Source organism: Protopterus annectens, chromosome 5.part0 (genome assembly GCF_019279795.1).
Source record: "Protopterus annectens isolate FY-2018-M chromosome 5.part0, PAN1.0, whole genome shotgun sequence".
NCBI lineage: Eukaryota > Metazoa > Chordata > Ceratodontiformes > Protopteridae > Protopterus > Protopterus annectens.
The window spans coordinates 850,804,739-850,829,629 of record NC_056735.1 but is presented as its reverse complement, the minus strand read 5'-3'; positions in this window follow the sequence as shown (position 1 = coordinate 850,829,629).

The window sequence follows — 24,891 nt, the reverse complement described above, 5'->3', positions numbered from 1 at the left end:
GCCATCAAGATTTACATCCAAAAATAATACATTTTTCCCAACTTTCAACACATCAAATTCTAGTCCAAGCCTATTACTTCCTAACATTCTAACAAATCCTTCTACTTCTTCTTCACCTTCTTCACACAAAAAGATCAAATTGTTTATAAATCTATAGTAGAGCTTAACATATCTATGAAAAAATTCATTCCTATATATGTATTCATTTTGGAATAAGCCCATACTAAAGTTTGCATATGAGGGGGCGAACGCTGCCCCCATTGCCGTTCCTCTCTTTTGTCTATATAAAGCCTCTACGAATTCAAAAAAATTATGTTTGAGGCAAAAATCTAACAGCTCTATAATAAATTCTGTAGATGGGCTTTGGCCCCAAAAAATCTTATGGCTTCTAACCCAAAATCACAGTTAATTTTAGTGTAAAGACTTTTTACATCGATAGTAATCCAAGGGTCTATATTATATCATTGAACGCTTTAAAAAGTGAACGCTGATTGATTGACCTAATTTAAGTGAAAGCTTACAATCTCGAACTGTCAGATCAGCGATTTTTTTTTCCCAGGGAAAAAAATCGCTGATCCAAAACACATACACACAACACAAGCACACCAAACAAACAGAAATCCACACACATACACCTAAAATCTGATACCTAACCCTACACTAAACTATGCACACACCACTAACTACCCACTTACCTTAACCCAAACCCTAACCCTAAGGTCCGTCACTATCGCACACTCACCTCTCTCGCTCCCTAACCCTAACTCACTTAAATCCGTCCTAACCCTCATGTCCACTCAATCGCACACACACCTAACATGAGCCCTAACCCTAACTCACCTAAATCACCCTAACACTCACATCCACACAATCGCACACTTACCTGAATCTGACCGGTAACTTTCCACCATAACACTGAAAATACCGAAGCAACAGAAATGGACAACCAAATTCTTTCCCTAGGAAAAAATTTGAGTTTCTGCTGCTTCGATATTTTGCAGTTTCGCGAAAATAAGTTCGATCAATCAGCGTTCGCTTTTTTAAGCATTCGAGGATATAATATAGACCCTAATCCAATACATTCTCACCCCCCATTGAACTGTCTTAATTTTATTCAGAAAATCAAACACATCTTGAATGTAAGCTGCTAACAATTTTACTTTAGGTAGTAGGTGGAAGTGTAGAAATTGGCCAATTTTACATAAAAAATATTTTCTTACAGATACTATAGGACATCCTGGAGGGTTTAATAAAGATTTGTGATCTTAGGAAGACAGTAAAATAAAGCCATCTCACATCCTTCCACTCCAAATTTCTTTTTTATATCATTATCTGAAAAATAGCCCAACCTATTACATTTTTTAAGCAAATTAATATATTTATCTATTGCTTCTTTATACACTCTTAATTCCACTTGTTCATAAACACTACCATCCTTCAAGTGTTCATTACACATGTTTAGATATTGAGCATAACTCATAATTACTATTTTCATTGTCTGCGGGTTTAAAGATAATGTCCTTCCTTTCACTCAATACTTTCAAAGTTTTCCATTCATTTTTTGTTAAATTAAACCCCACATTTTTAAATTCAATAAATTCTTTCTCTATTGCAAACTGTAACATCGAATAAACATGCTGAACTTCTTCATTTAATATTGGTGGCATGAATTTGCTTTTATGTTACCTTGCTCGTGTCTAACAGTGTATAAGCATTGTATTCTTCCTCAGAGCAACATGAATAAAAACTGTCACTATTAATTTCATTCATACTTTTCTTACCCTCCATTGGAGGCTCATTAACATCATTCATATTATTAAAAAAGCATTTCAAATGTAACTTTCTAATAAAACGAAACAAATCAGTTTTAACTTCATGCAATCTTGGAATAATAGTCGGAACAAATTTGATGCCACAATTAAGTACACTATATTCACTATTATCCAAAATATAACCGGACAAATTAATAACATAATTGTAACAGTCACTTCTCAAAGGTAAATCAGCATTTACCTCTTTTGAAATAATGCTGCTGCTGTCCATCTTTAAACTGTCCATGAAATGATTCCCTTTGTCGTTTCCTCCTTTGGGGACCTCCTTTTGGGCCATTGCCATTCCCCCAAAAAGTTTGCTGTAACTGTTTGCGCCGCTGTGCATTTGGTAGTTGTGGATATTCATCCCTTTCGTCTTCTCCTGCTGAATTCAACCCTTCCGAATTGGAGAATGATGTGTTCAAATGCTCTCCATCTTCCTGAAAGTGTACATGTCTTACAGACCTTTTCTGATTGGCTCAAGACACAAAGGCCCTCCTTCATAGTCACGTAAATCATGTAGTAGTTTGACTTTTTTCTGCTCAATAATATCACCCTCATAGGATTTGAGTTTATTATTAATGTCACGTTGTCGCCTCACAGTAAGATGTTGTCCTGTTCGATTCTCAGCTAAAGCATTTTCTGTGTGGAGACATGCGTGAATGGGCGTACTTTCGTTGAAGGTTGTGCATCAGGGCTGGCAACTCGGCATGTAAAAATCTACTGCCAATCATTAGCGGACCGGAGTTCCGCTGTGGCGACCCCTAACCGGGAAAAGCCGAAAGACACAACATTAATGTCACACAAAAATTTATCCAAGTATTCAATGTTTAAATTAGTTGTTAATGAAGAACATGTTTTTTTGATTTGTTCTTTCAGTTCATTTTGTTTTAACCTGTCCCTTTCCAACAGAATGGAAATCCACTCCATTGTGCACTTGTGAGCGGCAGTAACCCACCACTGATGGAAAGCTTTATCAGTGACATTGTCCATATTGAATGGTAACGAAGGGTCTTTATATGCTCGTAGACCCCAGGGAGAGATATCTAGCTCAATATATCTTTGTAAGCTTTGAATGTTAAAAAATGTAGCCCTATCCTTAAACATAAGCTTCTCTAATTCATCACATAGCGTTTTGTTTTCTACCGACAATGTAGAAGCAATTTTACAGCCAACAGTTGCAAATGAGTTGTTATATCTCTTATTACGTTCGTCTTCTAATTTTTTCCATACGCTGGATACAGTCACTACATTATTAACGTCATTCACAATTGTTTGACTATTAGGTAGACTCGTAACATTACCGGAAACATTCCGACGGTCACCCAATTGAAAAGAATTTTCAAGTGACTTTTGTGTTCCTTCTCCATTGCAGTCATGGAATAAATGAGGCAGGTCCAGATTAGGATCATTAGCCATCTTAAGACAGACAAAATACAGCAAAACCACACTGTAGAAGCACCAAAATAGAAAATAGACCCACCAGCTTGTAATCCAAAGGATAGTTTATTTTAAAACACACTCTGACAGTTTACTATTATAGTATATATACTATTATATTATATATAATACTACCTCTGCAGAGCAGTAGACATAATAGCTCATGCACCATTGTGTCACCACTCGAACATTTAAGGCAAGACAGTAGATCACACATATTTCTCATATTTGATTACAAATATGAGATCCTTTAATGTCCCACTCACCAGGCTACATAAGGGGAAGGTCACAGCCAGCTGCATGTGAGGTGCCCTTTTACGCCATATCACACATACACTCCAGTTTGTCAACAGCAGGTACTGTTATGACTATGTCATAGTTCCTGTTTGTGTGCATGACTTGAGATGTACCTTTCAGGACTGTACGAAGAGAAAAATGGCTGAGCTATTGGCCTGTGTGTCTCAGGCAGGTATGCCCTTGGCCTTCAGCTTCATTTTAACCTCACCTGGCATGATGCCTACATGCAAAAAGAACATGACTGACATCAATAATTGGCTTAGCATCTGCTGTCATATGAAGGGGATCCACTATCTGTCACCCTGGTATGACATAATCAACAGACCTTGATGCTTTGTCAGTGATGGTCTTCATCTGTCACCCATACAGTTTTGACTACTGGCTAAGGCTCTCACCACCCCCATAGTGCCATTTTTAGGTAGTGTCCCAGGGATAAAATTCTAATGTAAAAAGCCCATCTACAAACAACCTCAAGGTTATGCTGCTACATGCTAGGAGTGTCAACACGAGACCCCACTCACTGGAAGCAGACCTCACCTTGGTAGACACACATATTGTGCTGTCACAGACACCTGGGTCATGGCTGTGGAGAGCAACACAGCCATAGCAGTCTACAACTCCTTCCACATGTGCAGACTTCAATCTGAAGACATGCAAAGTAATGGGTTCAGTGTATCAATATTCATTATGGATACATACACATCTAGATAGGTTACACAGTATGATTCCCTGGAGACAACTCAGGTGGTATGGCATTTTTGTAGCCACCTATTCAAGTAATTGCCTGCTACAGGAGCCCCTCCATGAATCAGAACACCCACTCTGCTTAGTTGCACCTACTTGACTCTTTCAAGATACATCTGGACACCATTATTTTGGGTGACGTTACAAACCCACTGACTGGGTATATTAATCATGCTCAAACTCAATTGCACAAATATTCCTGACATCATTAACCACAATGCCCTGGACCAGCTGGTTGTCACCCCCACAAGGGGAGGCTACATACTGGATGGTATACTTACCAATATGGAGGACAACTGTAGCACCCACACTGTGTGCTTCTCCCTGGTGAGATATGACAACTAATCAGTCTCATTCAAAGTACATATCACACCTGATACCCCTCCCCATTTGCATTAGATAGAGTAATAAACTTCACCAAAGCAGATTATAACCTCTTACAGGATAGTGTCAATAGCTTAATTGGACCTCACCCCTCAGAAGGAACTAGCAACTATGCTGAGCTGTACACCAATGCTTTATACAAACAGCTGTATAACAGCATTGAATTGGCTGTACCTGATAGGTGCAACACAAGCTCATTATGGAAGAGCAAACCTGCCTGGTGAATGACTGCCATTAACAGGCTTTACAATAAGAGGGAGACATTGCTCTTTAAGAGTAGGAGAGAGGGCACTCCCTGAAATGGAAACACTACCTCATCTGCATGAACAAGCAAATAAGAGTTGTTGTGAATTCCTCCAAAACAAAAGATTGCTCCAAATTAGCCTCTCCACAAAGTACAACCACAAGGTATTCTATGCTTACATGTGTAACCTAAAGGAAAAGGCCCGGTTTAGTGCCAAACATGTACTTCATGCTACCACATATACTGGTGCTGCAGACATATCTCATCTTTTGGCTGAATGGGTCTGCAAAACCACACTCCCCTGTCACCACCACATATACACCATGACATACCTACGATCTGTCCACTACCTTGTATCTCTGAAGGACATGTCATAACTGGCCTCTGTATGGACTGAATCAGAGCATGTATGGGACCTGATAACATCCCAGGCTTTGCCCTACATGGGCTCCAGCATGGACTTGTAACCCCCTTGGACACTCTTCCCAATCACACTGTAACCAATGGCTTTGTCACACCTGACTGGAAAGCAGGCACTGTTATTCCATTGCTCAGATGTGGTGTATCCACTGACCCCACAAACTATATGCATATCAGCCTCACTATCCATATCTGCAAGGCCAAGGGGCAGATCATCATTGACATTATCAACTAAAATGTAGGTAACATTTAATAACTTGCCCCTACTCAGTTTAAATTTGTCAAATTGACATAATGCCTGTTAATCCTGGTTGACATCTTTGAGACAGTCAACAAGGACCTGGCTGATGGGAAATCTGTGCACACATCCTACCTACACTAAGAGAAGGTATTTGATACTATCCCCCATGGAGGTATCATCAAAAAATACACCCAACTAGGCTTGAACTCTTATATCATTATAGGGTTTGTTAACTGCCTTACTGATACAAGTCATATAGTCCAATAGGGGAGAATAGGAGCTGTAACTAGTTGTGTTCCAGAGGTTTCTGTCTTGGGTCACCTACTGTTTGGAATCCATTTCACTGCAGTCTAAGCACAATGTAAATTACTATGGCTGACAATGTTTGATGATGCCTGCTAACAGTGAACCGTCATACAATATACTTAGCATGGCAACATCCTACATTATGATGTTACATAGACAGATGAGCTGTAGTGAGTTTAAAACCCCTACATGTCTAGCATTACATGCTAGAGATCACAGTACTTATCGCATGAGCCACAGCTTAAGTCTGACTTTGATATGGCTTTAGTTACTCTTATGGTAGTTGTCATCAGCAGGCCTTGTGGTGGAGAAGAGTTCAAACGTCTGTATCAACTGCTAGGCCCAAAACAGTGCAAAACCCTGCATCTGTTTAAGGCATTGTAGAATACACACACACACACACACACACACACACACACACACACACACACACACACACACACACACACACACACACACCAAGTGGCCTTAAGTGACTTTAAAACCCAAACCTCTCTAGCCTCACACACTACAGATCACAGTACTTACTGCATGTGCCATTGCTTAAGTCTGGCATTGGTATGGCTTTAAGTATTCTTATAGTAGATGACATCAGCAGGCTTTGTGGGGGAGAAGACTTTGGGTGCCTGTGTCAAGTACAAAGGCCCCCAAAGTCTTCTTCAAAGGTATTTAATGGGTTGGTAGGAGTGCATAATCACACCGCTTCCTACTGTCAACTGCAGCTTGTAGCCTAACAGTGAGACAACTGTTTTGTAGCTTAGCTATGTGTCAATAGCCTGTGTTGGGCATATGAGTCTGCTTGCATATGGATAGGCAGGCTTGTGGCAAAAGAAAATTTACCCAGACAATGATTGGGCACATAACATAATGGAATATAGCAGTTGCACAGTTATTGAAGTATGTTTGTTGAAATGAAGCAGACAAAGAGGGCTGTAGTGAATGTGGATGTTCTTGCTGGGGTAGCTATATACATATTATTTCACAAGATATGTATGTATTCCTATGTCATGCCATACATTACAAGCATTCCACATGATCTGTTAGGGAGACATGGTATGACTCACCACCGTCCAGCTGTTTGCAAGTACACAGGTGTGACACATGGTTATGTGTGTTTCACAGTACATTGTGTTCTGCTGTCACATGTGGTATAATTTACACACAATGGATGAAGATGGCCAGAACTGTGAACTTCAGATATCCCAATAGTCCTAAGACTGCAACACACGTTGGTCTATGCAGTTACGAATGTCTGAAACTGCATTATGTAATCTTGAGCCTTTCCTTGTGTCTCTTTCTTCAATGTTTTATGTGCCATAGTGCAGCTTTACTATCCATGATCTCTGTATGTAGGGCAATATGAACATATACACTCACATATATACATAGATATACCTGTTTATAAATATAGAGCTATATAAGATATATATCTTTTACTAAACAAAACAGTGCATGGGGCAACAGATTTGCACTCAGCTTAACTAAGTGTGTGAGCATGCTCAGTGGCATTTTGACTTGTTTGCACGTTACTTAGCAACCCACAAATAGGAGGTGCACTGCTGACACCTGAGACTTCCTGTTGCATAACCTGACTCCGTCCACACATCTAGGTGTACTCCAGGCTGGGAGTCTGAGATGACTTGGAAAACTCCAATCTGGATCTACCTACATACCCACTTCCCCCACTTAATCTACAGATTCAATCACTGAGTGGTGCAATTAATATTTGCTTTTCTCTTTCTGTCTTCCAAATGTCAGATGCTTACTTTTCAATGTATCTAACAGCATCTGATGCTCCTGTGGCCCAGTTCTTGTGTAGACATGCCCAATCTGTAACACATTTAAACAGTGTACCCAATCTCAAGCCATTCGCATACGGACAATAGAATAACTGTGATGTGAAAGATAGGTCTTCAGACAACTGAAATTAAAGTTGGGCCTAGTACAGAGACTTGTGGGACACCCTGACTGTAACCATAAATATCTTTTGTCCAATTGCTGTATGATACTTGCCATGTCCTATATGTAAACCATGTATCTATCCATCTTCTCTGGAGTGCATCAGTACCTAGTTGCTCTGATGTAGTGATCAGAGTGTTGTGTATGGGTCTGTCAATTCCACATGAATCACATTAAAGTAAAATCCTTCATTCACAACTGTTATTATATTGTTCTACTACATCTTGTTACAGGAGGTGCTGGATGTGGTTTCTACATATACATGTTGATATATGTTTTTATATCCCAACCTTTACAATTCTGCTAACAACTTATCCATTAGTAATGATGTACTTATTAAATAGGTCTTAGAACCATGGCACAGGCACACATGTGTAATTACTATATAAAATAGAATCATACTAGTATAACACACACAGAGTCAGTCTGTAAAAAGATGTACATATTACTACTTCACATGCATAACAATAAAACATGTCAAGATTAGGACCCTGAATACCATCACACAACCTATCTGCCTTACTTATTTGAGCCACAGAGGCTGTCAGATGAGCAACAAATCATTCATCACATCATCACCTGCATAAATATGTACTGTGCTATTCTCAAGTAAATTACAGATTAAATGTATGTTCAGACTGTGCATTACTGTACTGAAGCTGTGTGGCATACTACCTGTGGGAAAGGTCATAGAGCATAACTTTAGTGTTATGGCAGTTACTTGGGATCAGTGCTGTTTTACAGGGTAGGGAAGTAATACACATGTTCTGCCAAGACACACAGTAGTCTATCAGTTAACCTCCCTCTCTGACATGTCCCTTGAATAATGTACCAGTAATCTGTTGCAGTAGGACTGCATGAATATTCCATACATGAGGCCTACCGAGTACAAATGGTGATATGTTAGTGTCTGTACTTCCATGCGGATGTATTGTCCATCCAAATATGACAGTATAGTAACCTGCATATCATACCCGATCCATAGCTACGATGGCCAAACATAACAATCCACTATAATACTGTGTATGTATGGACTTACCTTGCAAGTGCAGCAGTTGACAAGACTGTATTTGATGGCTGACTCTGTGTGATGCATGCAGTACACAACCAATACATGGATAGGTACAGGATGTGTGAGTTGGCTGGCATCACTGTTACTATCTGTATGTGAGTAGGAGTGAGACGTTAGCCCTTAGGTCCCTAGGTTGTCAGTGAATGTGCTATGCATTATCTCTTAGCTAAAGCCAGGGTGTACTGGGCACATCTATGTCTGCCTACAGGGACATCAGCACAGGTTTCGTCCTCCGAGTCCTCCTGTGACTATGGCTGTGGTTACCTAGGCACTGGTGGGAGGATGTGTACCCCTTCCCTTTGCTGATGCTGCTGCAGCTGCTTTTGCAGGATCAGATTGTGTAGCATAGCACATACTGTGAATATCTGTGCACATGTGGCTGGGGAATAAGCCAAGGCTCCACCAGATATATCGAGGCATCGGAACCGTGTCTTCAGAAGCCCAAACACATGCTCTATGATATTCTTAGTTTGTGTATGTGCTTCATTATATATTCTTTTGTGGGTGTGGGTGCATTTCTGATGGGTGTTGTGAAGGCTGCCAGCCTAGCTAGATAGAATTTTGTAAATAATTCTATGTCATTGTAAATATTAATGTAATCCACAGGCTTGTTCTACAAATATAAAAAGAACTAACTATATGTTAGGATTAAACTATGTGTTGTACTGAGCTTCATAAATCTAACCACAGTGCACTCTGCTGGAAGAAACCTGATAAGTCAAGCATTATATGACTGATCTCAGCCTTGGAGACAGGATGTGTGGACTAAGGAATTATTTCTATTGTTTTAGGATAAGAGTTAATTACTAGATTTTACATGTAACATGTCTTTTATTGCAGTGACGTCCTGCAGTTGCAGCTTACCAAGAAATGTACATTTTGAGTTCCTGTTAGCCTGGGAACCAGGGAAGTGTCAGGAATGATGTAATGTGAAATGACTCAGCAGTACTGTGTTATCAATTTATGACTTTCTCAGGGAGAGAGAATTAAGCATTTTGGATTTTGTCTGAACCTGAACACATCAACTCACCAGCACTTTGCCTTTGCTCTGTAACTAAGTTGTTTATTTAGAGCAGTGATTTCTCTTAGAGATAGATAGAAATAGACCGATTAGTCTATCTGTTTTCTATATTTATGTCAGACTATTCAACAGTATTATTTTAAAGCATGTTCCTGTGATTTCTGAACTCTGTAATGTCATTGTGTTGAAGTAATAAGATTTGTCTTGTGGTTTTATTATTTATTATTAAATATTTTTAAACCTTTCAACTGTGGCTGTTTTGTGTAGAGATAATTTAAGCTCTTAGCGTACATTGCATGTATTTGGTGATACTGTCCAAGCCACTCCAATAGCTTTAGCCCTGGGTCACACTTACTATTTGGATAACAGTAATATTACACAGTGAAATTGGTCACTCATTGAGAAGGGCCTTATAGTAGCTGATAGGTAGGGGTTCTGGTGGCAGTGGATTACTACCTTACAACCTTGACAGAAGGGGCATAGCTAGTGAACGTGTGCCAGCCTTCCCCAGGAGTGTCTGTGTGTTTGTATATGAATCATATCTCAAAGTGTGTGTGTGTGCGTGTGTGTGTGTGTGTGTGTGTGTGTGTGTGTGTGTGTGTGTGTGTGTGTGTGAGCTACCTGGGCAGGGACATGAAGCACTGGCTGGACAGCGGGAGTGCTAGGAATACTTGGCTTGGATCCCTGGCTAAGGACTCAGTTCTATAGCTGTGCCAGTGGGGAGTCTTACTGGGGATCTGGAGAGAAAGGGAGAAACCAGACCCAGACTGACTGTGATCTCTGTGTGCTCTTAAGGGAAATTGTACTTTACTTTGTGTGTACTTGTTATCCTCCCCAATGTGCATGCCCCTCACTGGTGGTAGTGGTGAGGATTGAGGCTCCTTGATTACTGGCCCAGTGCATGGATGTCACAGGTGTCATCATCCACGGCTCCAGGACGTACCTGGCATCCGCCAGTAAATGGCCCTGTGGGATATCCTCCCTGGCAAACATCTGGTATAGGTGTGATATGTGTCAGCTATAGGAGTCATAATAACTACCAGGGTTGCCAGCAACACACTCATGATAATTCCCTGGGCATTGCACACAACTTGGTAGTTGATCGAGTGGTATCCCTTGCAGTTAACATAGATTCTACCCTGCTCACCAAGTGGTGCCTTTATGTGTACTTGAGTGCAATCTATGGCACCCAGTACTTCAGGGTAGTGTGCTACGTGGTAGAATTTTGCATAGTGGTAACCCTCACCTCAGAGTCAAAGGGAAAAAATATATGTTCCCTGGCATGTAGGAGTATAGCATCCAGAAATTAGTGGAGTATCCTGGATACAGATGCATGTGAGACACCATCATGTCACCAGTTGGTCTTTGAAAAATCCCTGTAGCTAGTATCCTAAGGGCTACACATACCTTAGTTTCTATTGGGATAGGTTCCCCTCTGTTAGCTCTGGCTCTGAGTTGAGGAATGTCCCAATCCACCCTGTAACATTCTACAATCTCCAGCTCATGTAGCTGCTGGTAGGTTACCCTGGGCCTAAACATGCTTTTCCTTCTTGGCCTAGACCTATGGTCATCAGCACCAGCAGCATTCATTTCAGCGTCTAGCACATGTAGATGTAGAATAGCTGCAGCAGCTCCTTGCATTAATCAGTTTAAAACGTCCAATTCTGTACACCACTGGTTCAGAGTATTGAAGAAAAAACAGAATGCAGAGTATATGCATACTTTATACAGTTGTGGTGTAGGTCCACTATGTGAGATTGACTAATTTGGATGCATGTCAGCTACTTAGATTATAAATAACATGATATAAAGGCTCTAGTTATTTGCGCGCTGTGGTGATGTATGCCGCATAGCTTAGCATGTGAATATAAATATTCTCAGTTGAATATTTCTGATTTTAATTGATAGCTTCCTTCATCACCACTGTGCCTTGGGAGGGTCAGTCACGCAAACACACTTAGCTTAGCAACCCCTACACAAACACATGCAGCTGGCACAAAATTTGCTGTAAGAAAATATGACACACCCTCTGATGTTATCCACATTCACTGGGAACCAAATAAGAAACAAATGGCCCAATAACACACAAAACCCATTGCTGGAAAGAACCTGATGCAGTATAAAACTAATAATAACCAGGAGGAATACTATGACTGTAGACATGCACCTTTATTAAAACACAGATAAGCACTTTCACATTAACAAACACTTCTTCACATCCATGCAAAAAACAAATTAGTAACACACTTTTAAAACCGTCACTGCACCAATCACAAAACAAATTAAAATTGCAACCAATGATGTTAAACGTTCACTTTCCTCCCTTTCAAGGCTGGTTTTAAACAAACAGTAACAGTGATACCTGGATGCTTATTAGCCTGCAGCCTAAGTATCCAGTTTAACATCATTGGTTGCAATTTTAATTTGTTTTGTGATTGGTGCAGTGACTATTTTAAAAGTGTGTTACTAATTTGTTTTTTTTTTATGGATCTGAAGAAGCATTTGTTAATGCAAAAGTGCTTATCCATGTTTTAATAAAGGTGCATGTCTACAGTTACGGTAGTCCAGCTGGTTATTATTATTATTTTTGTACTACATTCACTGGGACTGTCAACACCATGTAGGAGCCTACACAGACGGGATCTGCGGACACAGTTGCTCATTTTAGCAATTCAACAAATTCATCTCATTTGTATACATATTCATGCTGACAGCCTGGAAACTACATGGATCATACCAGTGTGTGCCAGACAACAGCACGAATGCACCATTATACAGACTCAATGCAAGGTCCTACAGTACATTTCTGTGAAATACATTTACTATTTTTTTTTTATCAATATTTTTTTGTTGTTGCATTAAGTGCGTTTGCACACTGTGGCACATAGCGCAAACAAGCGGATATTTATAAAAAAGAAATTATTATAGATTATACATTTTCTTGAGCATTTTTCCACATCTACAATGTATTTCTCCCCAATACTCCTTGTGATATACCCTTTTCAGGGGAGTGATGTCCATATTTCTGGACATTTTCATCCCCTACTGTCCATGTGGACTCCTGTGCATGAAAAATTTCTGCATACACTACGAACATGGACACAGAGTCTACACAGATGACTTTCTGGTTGTTGGATTACTTCCACTGCCTAATTTGTATATAATTCACCTGCTTATGCAGGAATTTGTATAACACAGATCTTTCCTTGTTCACACTTAATTGCTCGCCACTCAGAGAGGCTTACTGGATCTCAAATTGTTTACGCTCTTGTACTCATCGTGCCACTATGCATACACAAAAAAAAATCACGTAAGGTTTATTGAAATCCCCCTCTGTTTTTTCTTATAACTTCAATGCATTTATTTTAAGAGCTGGAACTATAGATATTTGTACATTTAAACCAGGGTAAGCATAAGCATTTAGCTTCAACTGCCACATCAACTCTCTATATTCCAAAATATTTCCCACTGTCCTCCCCTTTCACCTTGCGGTACAATTTCTAAAATACCAAATTTGAAAATGTTAAAATGTTCACAATACAATGTGTGTTTATATAAAGAGTTTTTTCTTATTTTTCCTCTAAATATCATAGTCGTGTTCTTAAATTCCTGAACTGCCTTTCTGTTTCCCCAGTATAAGAATTGTTCCAGGTGGAACAGACTGCAATATAAGTTAAACCGTTATTACCACAATTTCTTTTTTACCAGCGCTAACTTACTAAACCATGTGTTGTCGATTTTGATCCATTTTCTTTTCAAAATATATGAGTACTGCTTACAAGCTCCACAACTCCCCAGCAGCAAAACGTTTTTGGAACATTTTTTCCCCCTTTTCTAACAACCCCTTAACATTTCTCCCTGTTTTATATGTAAATAGAATATTTTCCCCCAGTATTTTAAATAGTTCTGAGTCAATGTTCAGGATGTTCCAATTGTTCTCTACTATGCTCCAAATTTGTTTATTACTATTGGTGAATTTAATAACCAGGGATTTCATAAAATTAGAAGTTTCCCAAGGTTTCTTATTTGTTCTAATTTTACTTTCAACACATACTTCTGTTCCAAATAAAGGTTTAAATTTTCTTCCCCAACCTTGTTTTATTTCTTCCCCTATTTCCTGAAGCAAGCTGTAGGGTAGCCACTGTCCAAAAACATCTCAGTGATTTTATGCAGTTCATCCTTAAAAAAAGCCTTGAGAATCATAATTGAGAATATAGTTTAGAAAGCAGAGACCAAAAAGATGGTTGGCCAAAACCTCAAAGGAGAACAAATATTTATTGCGGGAAGGGCTTTGTTCTTGGTGGGATTGATATATGAAAGTGACAATCAGGACAGTAAGGTGCCTGTACATTACTATAGCTGTGAAGGTAACAGTGAGAATACCTGGGCCTATAGCATACCTCTCAACCTATTAACAAAAAAATAATAATAATAATTCTGGATAATTAATAAAAAATCGGGGGGGGCAAAGGCAGTAATAGATTTTAAATAATTGCTCATATAAAGTTAGATTGTTGATAAAATAATCTTTATTTGCATTATAATGCATTTTCTGAAGGATGTAAAGTCAGAAACTCTTATATCAGTTATTATTTAGTGATTTCAGCCCTTGATGATTGGCCAAAAAATCACAAATTCTATGAAAAATAAATTAGAAACCAACCAATAATATAAGAAAACTCAGGACAGTTGAGAAGTATGGCCATTATAACAGAAGCTGCACAGGTAGGAAGCTGGATATCATTGGCCAAGTAAGTTAGAAAAATTGTTTGGTTTGTTAAATAAAACTAAATAAGAAAATGAGCTTGACTGGTAAAGGAAAAGTAAATAAGAAAACTGGCTTGGCTGGGTAAGAAATATGTATATTAAATGTCCATCATTTGGAACTGGGCAGAAACGTTTGAAAAAAGCATTCCTGAAAGTGGCGCTTGTTCATGGCAGGGGGTAAAATTAAGGCTTGTTTGATGGGATTCAACATACAACAGAATATTTATTGCAGGGTTTTGATTTCCACAAATTTTGGTCTCCCCTCAGAACATCAGAGTGGTTAAGAAATCTGAACTCTGTTCGCAGGAGCAAGAGAATAAAAAAGAAAAATGCAAATATACTCTATACATAAATTAAGCAGCAAGGAGCAAGACTAAAGGGAAAAAGTAACCGTGGCAGCTAGAAAGGTATGGTAAAAACAGAACCATGGCTGGGAGCTAAATGTACCAAGGTAAAGAGGTCACTGATAGGACTGATGGGTCTAAAACATAAAGTAGAAGCATCCTGCTATAAAAGCAGAATGCGCAATATTATAGTTCCAATGAGTAAACAAGGAGGATAGATACTGATAATTACATTGCATACTAAAACGTCCGGTTCAATCTATGTGGGTTACATACTGAACTCCTTGTGCAAAGGAGAGAGTAAGAGAACTGCAAAAGGCATGAGAGTAGTCTGGCACAGAAATTGAAGGTATTATTAATTGGTAGAGGGAATAATTCAGTATACAAGAAGTTAAATGAAGTACCCCAGCTCTTCCAGTTCAAGTACCAGATAACATTAACTTAACCAAGTGCTGCACTTACGTCTATCAGTTTGTATTGTTGGTCAGTTTAATGACTTTTGGTATGTTAAATTATGCTTACATGACTAATGCTGCTACTAGCAAATGAATTTAAAAGAGATGAAAACATTGCACAATTGTAAAACACTTAAGCTGTAAATAACTGGATACTGTTACTGAAAGGTTTGCATATCTAATTTGGACACATTGTAAGCGATTTTTGTTATGAAATAGAAGCTAAAATTGTTGGTAAACTTATAAATCAAATATTAGATGCAGCCACATGTTTTACCCATATTTACCAGTCATTATATAATCTGTCATTTGTATAAAATATTTACTGGCATATAGGTGAATTAATTGAGGCCTAGGAAAAAGTGCTTCATCAATGGTAACCTCTTCCCTCTTCATTTAATATTTTTATGAGTGCGTATGTATATATAATAATATAACTATATATATATATATATATATATATATATATATATATATATATATATATATATATATATACAATTATATATGGGAGCACTGAATTTTGTCAAATGATGTTTTGGTCGAAAGCTGATTTGCTGACAAAATTTGGTTGACTGTAAGATTGTTTATGAAATACATGATAATTTAATAAAGATGTTTATTGAAAAAAAAACAGAATGTCAACAGGTGTGTTAGAGTGTACAATTCTCATTGTAGTTTAGCATTTATGGTAGAGTGTCAGTGTTTACAATGTTTAAGTTTTCTGGTTAACGTTTTGAATATTGGTATTTGGGTCTTTTAGCTATAATCAGTAGAGATATATATATATATATATATATATATATATATATATATATATATATATATATATATATATAGCTATAGATACACACACACACACAAAATATCTTTCTCTCGCTCTCACACACTCTCTCCCATTTACACACCATGGGGTACATCAGGCAATGAGTACCTTTCAGCACTTGTTGTTCTGTAGCAGTTGCTGGTTTTACAGGTTCAGGTTGCTAACCCAAGTCCCAGCCCTCCTCAGAGGGTGCACCACACACACTCCCATGTACACACTCACACCTAGGTCCAGTTCAGAGTGTCCAGTCCACCTACTGCATATCTTTGGAACGTGGTAGGAAAATGGAGCACCCACAGAAAACCCATGCAAATGCAATGAAGACATGCAGAGTCCACACAAAAGGCACTCCAGCTGAGAATCGAACCAGACACACACACACACACACACACACACACACACACACACACACACACACACACACACACACACACACATATGTATGTTATGACTAACCTTCTAGTTGATGATCTCTAAACAAATGAGAATTGTGATTCAACACATTGATTTTGTAGTCCCCACATTCTGTTCCTCATAGAAAATCACTGCTGTTAGGATTTCTATCTGCATATTGATAGAGTTAATACTGTATTTGGCCTTTTCCCTTTTCTCTGTGGTTGTGTTACCATGTAGTTGGTATTTATAAGAACAAGGGGTATGTGGGGCATATCCTCTCACATGTCTGTGTTTGGAGCTTTTCTTCCTGCATGTCCTGCCACATGTGGGTGCAGGGGGCTTTTCCTTCTGCAAAAATATGCTTTTGATATATGATTTACTATCAAAATGTGGAACGGCACTTAGAGAAACTGAGATGGTCTAATGCGTGTTTTCCAGTTTTTGTAATGCCGATCCAGAAATGTTCGAATCCTTATTAGCTAATAGTTGTGTGCACTCGCTAATATAGGATCGACATTCTGATAACAGTTCACACAACAGTGGGTATTGGGAAGTTTACCCTTTTCCTCACTGTTGGGTGATGTCGGAGTTGGAATATATAACATGTAGGGGGTGTGGGGGGTGCAGGATGGCTTTCCCCCCTGCAAAAATGCAAAAACAATACTGGTAACATGGAATTTCAACACTGGAACATTCAGTGTTCGGATGTTGATTCCATGGTTACCATTTCCGAAATTTTGGTAATTCTGTATTACCAAATCCAGATAAAGAATTTGAAATTATTTTGATTTTCCACATTTTGATAGTAACTATATATATATATATATATATATATATATATATATATACATACATACATATATGTACAGCAACTATGTATACATATATATATATATATATATATATATATACACACACACACACACATATATATATATATTGATATAGATATATAGGTCCCCTGTGTTTTATTGAATGTACATTTGTTTAACAAATGCAAGGGTGTGATTTAATGTACAGATGGCTGAATGGTGAATATGTCAATGGTATGGAATGTCAGTACAAATAAATAGGGTTAGGGGTGAGAGCTTGTGTGTGTGTGTGTGTGTGCATGTGTGTGGGCATGTGTGTGTATGTGCGTATGAGAGTTAGGGTCAGGGATGAGTGAAAGATGGGTGTTGTGTGTTTGTGTAGTATAGGGTAAAGGTAGGGGTTAGGTAGGGGATAGATGTAGTGTTGTTTATGTGTGTTGGTGTGTCTGAGTCTGTCTTGTGTAGTGGTAGTGTTACAGGAAGGTTTTAATGATGTTAAGGTGTTGGGTTAGAGGTGGGGGGAAGGGGCAGCATTAGTCTTAGGCTTAGCACCCATTATTAAGCTGATGCAGGGTGGTGGAGCCCGCTGCCCTCTTTAGTAATTGGTGCTAATGGTATAGGAGAGTGATGGTATATACATACATATATATATATATATATATATATATATATATATATATATATAAATCTAGATATAGATATATATATATATATATATATATATATATATATATATATATAGATAGATATTGATATGTGTGCTTGCATGTGTGCAGTAATGCACCTTTGCAATAGCTTCTGTCTCTTCTAGTCTGAAATAAGTAGTAGCTATCTTGATGCATAGAACAAATAATGTCTGTAGCTCACTACATATCAAGTGATTTCTTATGCCCTTTGCAATTTCTAGAAGAAGACCACGTGCTACCTAAGCCCATTAAGGCTGTTATTAATAGAGCCACCTAATCTTGGATGGAAAAATCAGTCACCAGTACTCAGCAAGTACATGCATTAGATATATAAATGTTTGTGGTACAGGTGTAATTTTTTCTGGGTTTGCTATTCTGAATCAAAGCTGATAGTGTTCAGTGTTATTAACAAATAATTTAATTTTAGTAAGAATTTACTATCACCTGAAAAATGCATGTGATTGACAAGAATATTAGCCATAGCAGATTTGTACTCACTAATGAATTTACAAATAGGATAGTACTGTGTTGATTTTTACATTTGACTTCTTTAAGGTGTTGGAGTATTTCTTGAATGTTTGCTTATAACATTCTAAACAGGCTTATAACAGGCTAAACAAGGAGAAAGTTACTGTCAGCTGCCTGTCGGGTGCCAGGATCCGCCACATAACGCATGCACTCAGGTCACTCCACAACAAGTACAAATATGACTCTGTCATTGTCCTTGTTGGTGTGAATGACCTGAGACCTAACTCCTTGGACTACATGAAATGGGATATGGAGGAGCTGTCCGATCTTGTAGCCCAGGCAGGTATGACCCTAGCCCCGAGTAGCATCCTGCCATCACCCAGAATGATACCACAGTACAAGGACAAAATGATTGACTTCAACAATTGGCTAAGCTTTTGGTGTCATTCTAATGGGATCCAGTATCTGTCTGCCAGGGATGACATGATCGACAAACCACAATGTTTTGCCAGAGATGGCCGGCACCTGTCACCCCTGGGATTCCGGATACTGGCTATGGCTCTAGCTACCCCATAGTGCCTTTTTTAGGCAAGGTTCAAATGATAATTTCACCACCCTAACAGGTACAGGCAAGAAGAATCTGAGGGTATTGCTACTCAATGCTAGAAGTCTAAACCTCAAAATGCACTCACTCGAGGCACTCCTTAAAATAGAGAACATCAACATCTGTGCAGTGACAGAGACCTGGTTCAAGACTCCAGAGAGTACCCCTGCATTACCAGGCTATAATTCATACCACACCTTTTGGCCACCTAACCTGGACCGAAACACTAAAGGCGGAGGCGTGTCCATATTCATTAAGGATATACACACCTCCAGGCTAGTTGCTCAGCATAATGCATCCGAGATTATCCAAATGCAACTAACTCTGGGCAGGACTGTAATCCAAATTGTAGCTTGCTACAGATCCCTCACCATGCCCCAGGATTCCCACTCATCATTTCTTAATACACTGGAAAATATAAGGGTACAACCTAACACCCTAATAATGGGTGATTTCAACTACCCTACCATTAACTGGGAAAACTACTCATGTACCAACTCTTGTGCTCAACATTTTCTGGAATTCATAAATTCCAATGCCATGGATCAAATTATCCACACCCCCACCAGAGGCAGCAATATCCTAGACCTGGTTATTACCAACATGGGCAACCGGTGCTCCACACCAGAGGTCAATTCCTCGTTGGTCAGATCCGACCACAAGCTAATCAGCCTAGACATCCACATCCCTCCCCTACCCCCCATTAGGGAAACCACAGTAAAAAATTTCTCCAAAGCCAAATTCATGGTTCTTAAGACAGAAGTGGCAAACTTCACGACACCCATGCTGATGGACAATAGAGGTATGACTGCTGAATCCTACACAAATGTACATTATAAGCACTTACATGAGTGCATGGATCATGCAATCCCTAACAGAACCAAGATGCTATCCTCCAAAAAAAGGAAGCCAATCTGATATTCCCCTGCCATAAACAAACTCTACAACAGAAGAAAGAAACTGTTGCAAAAAAAGAGTAAAATCCCATGACTGGAGAAACTCCCTGGTCAGCCTCAGTTAGAAGCTGAGATCCCTCATAAAATCCTCCAAAGCTAGTTATGAAAACAAAATTGCCACTGACTCTAAAGACAGCCACAAAGCATTCTACAGCTATGTCAAGAATCTCAATGGCAACACTCAGATCTGCTCTGAGTTATAGCACAATGGCACTAAATATACAGAACCAACTGATATTGCCAACATCCTGGCAGATAGGTTCAGTGCTAACTTTACCCTCCTGTCATCCCCTAAAGGGTCCCTCTCTATACCAGAAGAATGCAAAGTTCCTGTAATCACGGCTGCACAGGTAAGAAACACACTAGCCAAAGCCAAGAACACAGCATCCATGGGACCTGATGACATCCCAGGCTGTGTTCTACATGAACTACAGAATGAACAGGCACCCCACCTAAGTACCATGTTCAATCATAGCCTCACCTCAGGCTATGTGCCCACTGAATGGCACACAGCGACAGTTATCCCACTCCACAAAGGGGGAGTCACTACAGACCCCGGAAACTACTGCCCCATTAGCCTAAGGAGCCATGTCTGCAAGGCTATGGAATGTATCATCATGGAACTTATAAACAATTACATTGGTAATCGCCAAACTCAGGACCCCACCCAGTTTGGGTTTGTAAAAGGCAGATCATGTCTCCTAAACCTGATAGACTTCATTGAAGCAGTCATCAAAGCCGTAGATGATGTTAAAGTGGTTCACACAGCCTATCTAGATCTTGCCAAGGTTTTTGACACCATCCCCCACTCTGGAATTATAGATAAACTCACTAAACTAGGTATAAATCCCTATGTCACAAGATGGGTTGCCAACTGGCTCACTGACAGAACTCACACTGTGAAAGTAGCAGACTCCAAATCCAACTTCAGACCAGTGACAAGTGGAGTACCACAGGGTTCATTCCTGGGTCCACTCCTGTTTGGTATGTACTTCTCTGAAGTACAGGCCAACACAGAAGGTGTTTGGCTAATGAAGTTTGCAGATGACTGCAAACTAGGAGCCATAATCAAAACTCCAAAAGATGTGGACATCCTACAAAAGGGCCTTGATGAGACAGATGCCTGGTGTCAAAGCCATGGCCTCAAGCTCAATGCCAAAAAGTGCATTGTCATCCCTTTTGGTAAAAACTCAGTACCCATGAACCCACATAGGCAGTAGTCTACTTAACACTGAAAGTGTGATAAGAGACCTTGGGACACAGGTGGACAGTAGTCTCTCTTTTGATAATCACATCGCCACAGTAGTCAGGAAATCCTTCCACGTGGCACACCTCATCACAAAAGGTTTCTCATCCAGGAAAAAAGAGGTCATTGTTCCCCTCTACTCATCACTCATTAAACCCATTATAGAGTACAATGCCCCTTTTGGTATGTAACTCGCAAGATATCTGCAACAACTAGAAAGGCCACAGAAATACCTCACAAAGAGGATTACCGGCCTCAAACAGATGCCCTACGCAAACCGTCTCAAAAAACTGCAGCTTTACTCCATTGCATATCGCCTACTCAGAGGCGATCTCTGCCTAACACACAAAGCTATGTCAAACCCAGAGCTTTTAGACATGCTCCACTTAAAGAAATCCCAATCCTTACAAGCTATATGGTCTAGGGACCCAAACCTTGACACCACAATAAACAGAACATGCTGGAGGGATAGATTCCTGTCCCAGAGACTTCCCATACTCTGGAACAAACTACCTATCTATATCAAAGAAAGCTCCTCATTAGCGCTCTTCAAGAAAAATCTTGATGATTGGATGGGAGATAGGAAATTCGACAGTGGCACAGGAAAATAATTTTCTTGGGTGGCGAAAGCCAGGGTACCTTTGGCTAGGCTTATATAGGCCCTAGGGCCAATAGCCTAATACCTACCTATGAACCTATGAACCTATTATATTCATTTATTGGGATAGTGTCCTGATAACAATGAACTGATTTCAGGCACAGCCTTCATGAATATAATCACAAGGTCTCAGAAGGCAATAAAACAATAATAAAACAAATTTGCAGATATGAACAGATACTAAAACTTAGTATTGACAAAATATTGTGGAGATTAGTGCAAGTTATATTGCTATACATATGTGGGTTATCATTATGAAGAGAAAATTAGGAGGAGGAGAGAAGCTGTTGACAAGTAGGGATATGAGGGGTTAGATGATATGGCCAACCTGATAGCATCTACACTGGGTGAGATGTGCTTTGAAATGGAATCTAAACTTGGGGTAGGAGAAGAGAACAGAAAACCTTCTGAAAGTTTTTGTGCTACAATTGAAAATGCCTTGCTGGTACAATGTAATTTAGTTTTTAGGCCATGCATGCTAGGTGTTGTTTGAGAATTTCTTCGGAAGTTGTAGGAAGAGGCTTTTCTAGTGACTTTTGCAAACAAAGGAGAGTATATTTTAAGAAGTGAATGTTTAAAAACATATTTGATTGACAAGAACATTAACTATCCAAATAAGATATATTTGCTTTATAGTTAACCAGACTTTTGAGAGAGAAAGGCATAAGTATTCATATAAGGGAGGTATTTGTAATGAAACAACATATTTTATTTGTGATGGTGTGTAGTGTGGATGTATTTTTTTCCTGGAAGTTGCAGCTAAAATGGGCAGGCTAAATTTAAGTTGAGCTAAGGGGATGGTTTTGCCTATGGCAACTTTTGTTTAGCAGTTACATAAGGAGATATTTTCCTGGCCCAGAAGAGAAGGGGGCTCACCTTAATTCTTTTTCTGTGTTCGTATGGAAGTTAACTGGTCTAGCCAGATGCCAAAATATTTGAAATATGTTGTTATTTCATTAGTAGTGTTGTGAATGTCTTTGACGTGTAGAAAGTTTGACAATTTGATAATTTCTTTATCTGTACTGAAAATTATTCTTTTAGTTTTACAGGCATTAAGTGTTAATTTGAGTTTGATTAGTCAGAGTATTAATTTGTGTTTGATTAGCCATGGGTTAATTGAATATAGGTCATTTTCAAGTTGGGTTTGAATCTCAGAGTGAGAGTGGATGGTTTAAAAAATAACCATGGGGGAATTCAATAAACCCTTACATGATTTTTTTGTGTATGCATTGCAGCTCGATGCGTACACAAGCGCAAACAATTTGAGATTCAGTAAGCTTCGTTCAGTGGCTCACAAATGCCCGTGAACAAGGAAAGATCTGTGTAATGCAAATTCCTGCATAAGCAGGTGAATTATATGCAAACTAGGCAGTGGAAGTGATCCAACAACCAGAAATTCATCTGTATAGACTCTGTGTCCATGTTTATTGTGTACGAGGAAACTTTTCACTTACAGGAGTCTTCATGGACAGTAGGGGATGAAAATATGAACATCACTCCCCTGAACAGGGTATTTCACAAGGAGTACTGGAGAGAAATACATTGTGGATGTTGAAAAAGGCACGGTGAAATGTATAATCAATAATAATATTTTTTATAAATCTCCTCTTGCTTGCGTTATGCGCCATGGTGCGCAAACGCAATTAATGCAAAAAAAAAGCTATTAATAAATGTATGTCACAGAAATGTACTGTAGGACCATGTACCATGTCTGTATAACAGTGCCTTTCTGCTTTTGCCTGGCACACACGGATGTGATCTATGTAGTTTCCTGGCTGTCAGAATGAGTATGTATGCAAATTAGGTGAATTTGTTGAATTGCTAAAAGGAGCAACTGTGACCGCAGATCCCTTTCATGTAGGCTGCTACACAGTGTTGACATTCCCAGTGAATGTAGTTAACAGCAGGGGGGGTTGTCATATTTACTTTTAGCAGATTTTGTGTACATGTTTGCTCAGTGCATCGCATAGCTAAGAGTGTTCTTGGAACCAACTACCGACAACCATTCCAAGGCACAGTGGTGATGTAAGAAACTATCAACTGACACCGGAAATATTCAATTGAGAATATTTACTTTTGTATGCTAAGCTAAGTGGCGCTGCGTGCCATGGCACATGAATAACTAGGGCCTTTAAATCATGTTAATTATATTCTAGCACTGACATGTATCTAAATTAGCCAATCCCACATGGTGGACCTACACCACAACTGTATAAAGTATGGATACACCCTACATTCTGGTTTTCCCTCAATATTCTGAACCAGTGGAGTACAGACTTGGGAATTTTAAGTTGAATAATGGTAGGGGCTGCTGCAGTTATTCTACATCTACATGTGCTAGAGGCTGAAGTCAGTGCTGCTGATGCTGATGACCATAGACCTAGGCCAAGGAGGAGAAGAGTGTTCAGGCCCAGGTTACAATTCAAGGAGTTACATGAGCTGGAGATTGTAGAGCACTACAGGGTGGACAGAGACATACTACAGCAGCTCACTCAGCTCTGCCAAGCTCAACTCAGAGCCAGAGCTAATAGAGGGGAACCCATCCCAGTGGAAACTAAGGTATGTTTAGCCCTTAGGATACTAGCTACAGGTATTTTTCAAAGACCACCTGGGGGCATGATGGGGGTCTCACAGGCATCTGCATCCAGAATACTCAACCAATTTCTTGATGCTATGCTCCTACATGCCAGTGAGCACATATCTTTTCCCCTTGACCCTGAGGTGAGGGCCACCA